Here is a 7,801-nt window from a genome sequence, read left to right on the forward strand (position 1 = left end):
GGGAGAACCGTCTGTTAGTTCAGCAGGCGCTTAATTGAATGATGCCGAAGGGGGGTAAACATGAAGACATCAATACAAGGGACTTGACAAAACATGCCAAGGTGAACAACCCAGGGAGCGAGGAGGACGAAAAGGGGGAACAGTGAGGAAGAGCACAGGGAAGAGGTCGGGGTCCCTGGTCCAGAAATTACAAAGGAGAAGGAGGAGGGGCCCAGGAGAAGGAAAGAAAGAAGAACAGAAAAAGAAGAGGAATGAGGGAGAAAGAGCAACACGAGGAAGATGAAGCTATGACAGGGTCGGGTGTAAAGGGAGTGGAGTGTGTCAGTAGAAAGTAGAACGAAGAAATGGCGATGTTTGAGTGGGGCCAATGGGCGGACGGTGGACCCAAAAATCTGCCCTGGCAGGGTGGACCCGAGCAGACAAGTTAGGTTGAAAGAGATTGCGCAATACGCCCGAGCCTAAACCAGGTACGCACCCCGCCCTCCGCTCTGCGCGTGCCCACAGTGCCCATCGCGAAGCACCAGAGGGGTTGGTGAAGGTGTGTGAGATTACTCATGAAATAAAAAAATAATATTAACATAAATATATAATATATATATATATCGGGACACTTGTCGGAAACAAAGGCACTCGGCCCGTCGGGCAAATGCACGGCTATGCCACATTGCCAGGCCTGTCCCCTGATGGCCCATCCCTGTACTATAGACGATTAAAGAAGGTGGATGGATTCAGCGGAGAGAACAAGTCTGCTGTCGCAGGCGTGAAACGAGTTCAGGTGGATGGAGGAAAAGAAAGGCAGAAGAGAGACACACAGACAAACGAGTCAGAAGCGTTAGCAGAGGGAGGGGAGAATGGGAAATGACGAACCGAGAGAAACAGAAGCACTAAAAGACTAAACGGCAATGGAAAGGAAAGGGGAGAGGACAACAGAACACCAGGAACAAGAAGCTCCAAAGTCAGCTGGCTTTCAAAGTCATCAACACATGGTGGAGCGGAGTTCGAATAATGAAGCCATTCAGCGCAGGACGCGGTCAAAGGTCACGAGGAGGCTGCAAACGTTATCTCATGTCCTCGGTAAAAACCTCCCCGAACCGAACTGATGAAAAACAAAAATTGCGTGATATGCCTATTGTTACTGTACAGTGACGGAGTTGTCGCGCACTGTCCTGTGCTCACAGTGTCGCACAAGGTCAAGTAATCGTGGGACTGTCCGCTCCTTAGGTTGGTACCCAAAGTTTGCAGGGGGATCTTACCCGTCATTGATGTGAAATCAGCCTTCAATACTGGTACCTTTTAATTTTAGAGTCATATCCACTGTTGTTGGTTTGTTTTTGTTATTCAGCTGTTGTATCTCCTGTCACACCATGGCTGTGTTACTGCACTCGGTGACGGAAGTTGTCGCGCACTGTGCCGCTCCAGTGTCGACAAGATCAAGTAACGTGACGTGTCCTCTGCCCTTAGGTGGTCCCCAAGTTTTCAGGGATCTTCCCGTCATGTGGTTGAATCACCTTCCATACTTGTGACTTTGAATTTTAGAGTCATATCACTGTTTTGGTTGTTTTTTCAGTTTAATATCATTTGTTTCTCGTTCTTTGTATCTCCGTCACAACATGTGCTGTGTTACTGCAGGTTGGTGACAGAGTTGTCGCGCACTGGCCTGCTCACAGTGTCGACAAGATCAAGTAATTCGTGACTGTCCCTGCCTTAGGTTGTCCAAGTTTTCAGGGGGATCTTACCCGTCATTGGTGAATCAGCCTTCCATACTTGACCTTTTAATTTAGAGTCATATCACTGTTTTGGTTTTGTTTTTCAGTTAATATCTATTTGTTTCTCTGTCTTTGTATCTCCTGTCACAACATGTGCTGTGTTCCTGCACGTGTGACGGAGTTGTCGCGCCACTGTGCCCTGTCACAGTGTCGACAAGGTTAAGTAATCGTGACTGTCCCTGCCTTAGTTGTCCCAAAGTTTTCAGGGGATCTTACCCGTCATGGTGACTAGCCTTCCATACTTGACCTTTTATTTTAGAGTCATATCATGTTTTATGTTGTTTTTTTTCAGTCTATATTTGTTCTCTCGTCTGATCATCCGTAATGTGCTGTTGTTATCTTGCACGGGTCGATCTGGGTGTCGCGCACTGTGCCTGCTCACCAGTGTCGACACACGATCAGAAATCGTGGACTGTCCCTGCCTTAGGTTGTCCCAAGTTTCAGGGGGATTCTTAACCCGTCATTGTGAATCAGCCTTAACTGACCTTTTAATTTTAGAGTCATATCATGTTTTAGTTTGTTTTTTTCGTTAATCATTATTGTTTCTCTGTCTTTGTATCTCCCGCCACAACATTGTGCTTGTTACTGCAACGGTGTGACGATGTCGCGCACTGTGCATCAGTTGCTCACAGGTAGTGGTCGACAAGAGTCAAGTATAGACTCGCTGACCTGTCCTGCCTTGGTGTCCTCAACCGTTCTTTCGGAGGGGGATCTTACCCGTCTTGGTGAATCAGCCTCCTACTTGACTTCTTTTTATGAGAAACATTTAGGGTGATGTCACCCATGTCCACAACTGTTCCTGCTTATCTCGTCTAACAGCTAACGTTGTCATGACACCGCGGACATATCACTCTATTTGTTTTTCACCAGTCCGGCTCCCCGATTTACCACGAGCGGACCATTAGATAAGTGCGAGCCTACCTCTGTACCTCTACCCGTCCTCGCTGAATGGCTTCACTTATAGAAATCCTGCTCCACCCATGTTGGTTGGGCTTTGAAAGCCAGCTGACATTGGAGCTTCTTTTTCCTAGTTTGCTCTGTCCTTCTTCTCCCTTTCCCTCTTTCTTTCAAGTCTCCTGTTTCCTCGTTCATTCTGATCCTCCCTCTGCTAGCTCTCTTGACTCGTTTGCCCTGGCCGTCTCTCTTCTACTCTTTTCATACTCTCAATGCGGAATATTCGTTTTCACGACTGGACAGCAGACTGTTTCTCCTCTGATCATCCACCTTCCCTTTACCAGGTCTCTCGTGACACGGGGTGGGACCAGCAGATAGTAGCAAAGAGATTGCTAATTTCTGCTGTTCACTCCTGGACAACAGCACCGGTAATATTCCTCGTCAGTCATGTTCTATTCATTCTCATTCTTGCTGTTTTCCTTCATCCTGGCCCACTCCTGCCTTCTCTTTGTTTAGTTCTGGGACAATGGACGACCATCTTCATTGTCTTATTTCAGGTCCTTTCTTCCTCCTCATTACCTGGTTGTGTTTGCACCGTTGCAGGTTTGTCAGTCCTTGGTTTGGTATCATGTTGAGCATCAGTTGGCACTCAAAATGATCTACTCCTGCTTATTGGAAATGTCACCTGCTTTAAAGTTATTTAGAGAGAGCATTGTACTCCTCCTTAAACATTGAACACAATACACAATACACACACAATACAGTACAGAATAAGTGCTAAGGGCTTCGTAATTAGAAAGTTAACATGAAAACATCTTTCCTTCTCATGTCTTTGAAAGAGCTGAGGGAAAGAAAACACCGAAGCAAATGACTGCAAAGCTTTTACCTTACATGGAAAGCACCTGTCCCTGTAATTACCAGACATTCAACGCACCCCTTTCCTGTTTGTATCATGCCTACCGCATTTGGTCCCCATCATCGCGCGGGGATTTGGCCCCCCCTCCCTCTCTCCCTCTATCCCTCTTCTCCCCTCTCCTCTCTCTCCTCTTCTCGGTGACCTCTTGTTCGCAGCGCCAATAAGTTTCCCTAAATCCATCGTCATCTCCATCATTCCTCGGGTCAGGCCTCCGTCTCTAACTTTGTCATAATGCGTGGCGGATGTGGCCATAACCGGGTAAGTCCCCGGTATATTATTTCCTTTGTGCACTTTTTCTGGTAGCCCGACCTTATATGTTGATCTCCCGTCGGATTGTGTTTACTTTTTCGTGCTCTCCTCAGTTCCCTGACCCACCTCCACCACCCACCCTCTTTCCCTTATTCTTCTATCTGTCACCCTCACTTCGCTGGCCCCCTGCGCACATTCATTGTTTCTCTCCAATTTTTGATCGATTCCTTTCTGTACTTGTTAGGTTCAGAATATTTTATATAGTTTGTCTGATGGATTAGAACCTAGATACACGCATATCGGTGTCGTCTTGAAATCTCCCATCTTATGCTGCCCCCCATTGTTCCTTCGCCCGTTCCCAGCGCATTTCGGCTTTGTCCCCGTCTGTATCTATTTAAGCATCTGGCGATTTTTTCCCCTTTTTCAGCGCCCAGGGCCGCCGGTTTCTGGGTGCGTTTGGCCTGTTTCGCTTGCTTCTTCGTGCCCAGTAGCGTTAATTGATGTCTGTTTCAGCTCACAACAGAACCAGGGGTTCTCAGGCAAAGAGTGAACTGGAATTGACAACTTCTTCATTCATACATTAATATGCAGCAAATGAATGCAAATGTACAATCCTACTGCGGTAACAGACATCTAATTTTATTAAATCCCCTCACTTTATAAAGTTAAATTAAGTCGTTTTTTGGTGGCCGTTCGTTCCCAGATATATTAGTGTGTGTTGTCGATATGGGTGTATAAGAGACATTAACTTAAAGTACTTTGTAGAAAGGCGCTTCTTTATCGAAGTTCAGTCCCATTTCCTTGTTATTACTTTACGGGCGATCTTGCCTTATCCCCAATTTTTGGCTGGCGGTCTTCGTCGACGTACGATTTTCAGCGTCTCAATGCGGCTGTTATTTATATAGTCTGGTTTGAGGAGGACCTCCTGTTATTCTCGCGAGATTTCCCGAGGCGGCAGCAGTGGCGGGCGCAATTCGATTACTGGTCCCCCCGCTCGCTGCCGACCCGCTGCGTTTTTGCAGCCTACCTGTGAAGCAGGTAAGCAGCCGCTTCGATCCAAAACATAACAACCCGTGGCTTTGTAATAACACAAAATACACCGCCGCACACGTGGTCCAGCTGCATTCCTTGCTTGAACGCTTTCGCGTATAAAAATCGCGTTAGCCCCAGATGAGCAGTGTGTAGGCGTGGCTAACTGACTGACTAACTGTTGTTGCTCTTTGTTCAGTTGTTCGTCCAGAACTCTGACCCATTTGGTTATTAATTGTAACACGATCTGGACCAACACAGCATCCTGGCGGAATCGCTTGATCCATTATCAGCTGGGGAGCCGGGAGCTGTTGTTTGTTAAAGTAAAAGCTGACCACCGTGCTAGGAAACTCTGTTGGTGTGTGTGCTGTGTGTGTTCACTTTCAGTTTCAATTTTACTTGAAACGTATATGTTAGCTGTCCATGATGTCCAAGAGGAAGAGTACCCGTCAGTGACCCACACCCCAACAACGGGGGCAAAGGCTTTGGAGGAGGAATAAAGTGGACGATTGCAAAACGTGAGACAGCGAGCAGGACGAGCAGGGCCGATCACTGCGGGTTAAAACAGTTAGTGCACGGTCACTGCCTATAAGCAAGTTCATTTGTTCCTTACGGAGAAGTATCCATTTCTGAATATACTTTTGATAAATCATATTATGTGGTAGTGATTGGATGAGATAGAAGTTGACATTATATAACTTTTTTCGGTTTAGGCAAACATGCTGGTGATTTGGTGGTGAGAGTCGTATGCTGTTTGGCATCGTTGGTGAGAGCATCCCGCTGAACCCCCCAGAAATTTCATGTTTTTTTGTACTCTCTGCTGGGGCCCCTCTTCCTTTTGGCTTCCAATGTCCCCTTTGTCGTCGGCAATAATGGAAGTGTAGTGTAACCTCTTTTAACCTGCAAGGTGTTTCAAGAGGGACTGGTGGTTGTGGCAAAGTATTCAGACATTTCAATATCCTGATGGCTGTGTTATATGGCAAACCGATTGCCCTAAACTTATACCCCAAACTGTTTTATGGGAGGTTAATGTTATAGTGTCCCTGCCCACACGTTAAATAAAAAAGTAAAATGATTGTTGCTACACCCAATCTCGACCTTATTTTCTGCGCATTTGTTATGATGATGTAACTTTGCAACACAAAACAAGCATCTTTCTGACGGTTTTTTGCAATTATTATCAAACACGTTAACAATAGGGGTGTTGTTAAGAGGATTTAGTCTGGCTATGTCCATTACTTGTGGTTGACAAAGAGAGCAGTATGAAACATTGAAAACTAGTTTTTTTTTTTTTTTTTTTTTTTTATTGTGCCCAGGAAGCAAAACTCTCAAAACAAAAAATGTTTTTTAAAATAGTTTAATGTTGTTAAACTTCTATTTTTTTTAGTACTTTTTTTGTGTCATTTATCGGTTATCAAGGTTCACGTTACCTCAGACCTGTGTCTGGATTTGTAAAGACATCAGCACTGATACAATTAAAACTAATTCAGTCATTGCCCACATTGTGCTCTTGGTTTCATCAACTCCACATTGATCCACGACAAACCATATTGGTTTTGTTTGTGCCGCTGGATTTTTTCTTTTTTGTATATTTCGTCATACTATGTTTGTTTGTTTGCTTTTTTAATTATGAGTGCTCTGTGTTGTGCCTTCTAACTTGGGTGTGGGTGGGTTGTGGGGGTGGGTTTGTGTTGTGGTGGGTGTTTTGCCGTCTTTGGGTTTTCTGGGTGCGTGTGTGTTGTTGTGTGGGTTTTGGGTGTTGTTGTGGGGGGGGTTTCTTTTGGTTTTGTTTGGGTGTGGTGTGTGTGTGGGTGGCCTCTGTTGGGGTTTTGGTTTGTTTTTCCCTTTTTTTTTTTTGGTTTGTGTGTTGTCCGGGTTTGTTGGGTTGGTGGGTGTTTTTCTGTGGGGTTCGTCTTTGTTCGGGGTGGGTGGTTTTTGGGTTGTTTGGTGTGTTTGGGGGGGGTGGGGGTGGGTGGGTGGTGTTGTTATGTGTGTTGGGGGTGGGGGTTTGGGGGGGGGTGGGGGGGTTGTGGGGGTGTGGGAAAACACAAAAAAAATTTTTTTTTTTTTTTCTTTTTTTTCCTTGTTTTTTTGTTGAAACAAGTAGGCTTTCCTTCACTTTAGGTTAATCTTCTTTCTGGGGAATATGCTTCGATTTTCTTTTCGTATTGTCTTTTTATGTTCCTGTTTGTCCTGTTGTTTTTTTTACAGGTTCTAAATATTTCTTTAAGTGTAAATTGTGCTTGTGTGGACAGTGTGTGTGTGTGTGCTTGTTCTGACCAACGCCCCTCTAGACGTGCCTCTTCCCCTTTTAGGGGATTATTGGTTTTAGGGGAAGGAAAGCACAGGCCACAAAAACAGAGGATCGTCCTGAATAGGTTTTGTGAAAGAAGGGGGAAAGGTTAAAAAAATTGCAACCACGTCATGCATTCATTCTTTTTTTTTGTCACGCCCTTTCTGAAAGACTGGGTCATAGTTGACCTTAGAGCCTGGTCAATTTAGGCAGCTTTTTTTTTTACATCTTACATGGGTCTTTCCTCTCCTCTTACAAGGCAACATCATTGAAAAGTGCATCACTGACTCACATAGATAAAAATGTGCATTAACTCTGCTGTCTCAGCTCAGCTGATGTATCGATTATCACCCTCGTAACAAAGGATTAGCGGACGCCTTTCCCACCCAAACCTGAGGGTGTATTGGTCCCAGGCTCATCATTTGTTGAACTCAGCATACACGTGTTGAAGGGTGTGAGATAGATACCTATAAACTGAGGATGCAATTTCAGGTTAAAATTTATTGTGAAAGAGTATTATTCTTTACAGTATGTTGGTAAGATACTATCTGTGCATTCCGATACTTTATATACTAATTAAATAGTAAAACATTTATAAAATTATGTTTAATTTTCAAATTGTTTCTAAAGAATTTATGACCTTAATAATTAAAG

The sequence above is a fragment of the Larimichthys crocea genome, chromosome XI, assembly GCF_000972845.2.
Source record: "Larimichthys crocea isolate SSNF chromosome XI, L_crocea_2.0, whole genome shotgun sequence".
Taxonomy (NCBI): domain Eukaryota; kingdom Metazoa; phylum Chordata; class Actinopteri; family Sciaenidae; genus Larimichthys; species Larimichthys crocea.